At 37.6% G+C, this 1,302-nt stretch overlaps 1 pseudogene; it reads left to right on the top strand.

The window, feature by feature from the left end:
* Positions 1 to 67: 67 nt before the first annotated feature.
* On the top strand, positions 68 to 969 carry LOC116863948 (annotated as a pseudogene).
* Positions 970 to 1,302: the final 333 nt, after the last annotated feature.

The raw sequence follows: 1,302 nt of genomic DNA, 5'->3' as shown, positions 1-1,302 counted from the left end.
CTATTATTATTTACTATTATTATTACTATTGTGTCTGTTTTTAGGAAAAAAACTGAATTAATGTCCCATGGAAAATTACAATCAAACTTCGATTGATTTCCTATTATTGGAGTTGTTCCCACCTTCAAGAATTGGCCTGTTCTTCATTCTCATTGTTCTCATTTTCTTAATGGCTCTTTTTGGCAACCTGTCCATGATCATCCTTATCCTATGTGGACACCCATATCCACACATCCATGTAGTTTATACTTAGTCAACTCTCCCTCATGGACCTGAACTACATCTCCACCATTGTCCCCAAAATGGCATCCAATTATCTCCTTGGAAAAAAGTTTATTTCTTTTATTGGGTGTGGGGTTCAGAGCTTCTTCTTCTTGACTTTAGCTGGTGGAGAAGGATTACTATTGGCTTCTATGTCCTATGATCATTACGTGGCTTTTGCTTTCCTCTCCACTATGCCATTTGTATGACAAAAGAGCATGAGTGTTGATGATAACAGGATCTTGGATAATGGGCTCAGTCAACTCCTGTGTTCACACTTCATATATTCTACATATCCCTTATTGCCAGTCTAGAGAGATCAACCACTTCTTCTGTGATGTTCTAGCCATGGTAAATGTGACCTGCATGGATACCTGGGTTTATGAGTACACAGTGTTTTTGAGCACCACACACTACCCTATGTTTCCTTTCATTGGTATTGTATGCTCCTATGGCTGGGTCCTCGATGCCATCTGCCACATGCAATCAACAAAGGGGAGGAAGAAGACCTATTCAATCTGAAGAACCCACCTCACTTTGGTCACTTTCTACTATGCATCCTTTGTTTATACTTATCTATACCCTAGAGCCCTCCAATCACCAACAGAGAAGAAGATTCTTGCTGTCTTCTACACAATACTGACCCCAGTGCTGAACCCTATCATTTGTAGCTAGAGAAACAAGGAAGCTATGGAGGCTCTGAGATGACTGATTCAGAGAATCCAGACTGTGAAAATGTAGACAATATACATTAGTTCCAAACCTTCAGTTATATGTCAACTCAGCTGTGTGAAATTGTGAAGAAAAAAAACCATATATATATATATTATATGCCTTGAGTGAAAGAACTTAATATAGAGGTTTAAGCAAATTGAGGTTGTGCATATTTTTTTATTCTAAGACCTACTTGTGTTTTCTTTGTGATATTTTTTCTACATCTATAAAAAGGAATGCATTTTCCACTGACTTGTGGACAGAAATATTTTACTAAGAATTCATTTCTTTGGATATATACCCAGAAGTGGAAGTGCTGGATCATAT

Source organism: Lontra canadensis, unplaced genomic scaffold (genome assembly GCF_010015895.1).
Source record: "Lontra canadensis isolate GAN:19392208 unplaced genomic scaffold, GSC_riverotter_1.0 scaffold6010, whole genome shotgun sequence".
Classification (NCBI taxonomy): domain Eukaryota; kingdom Metazoa; phylum Chordata; class Mammalia; order Carnivora; family Mustelidae; genus Lontra; species Lontra canadensis.
The sequence above is the reverse complement of the archived record's forward strand: the minus strand, read 5'-3'. Positions and strand labels throughout refer to the sequence as shown.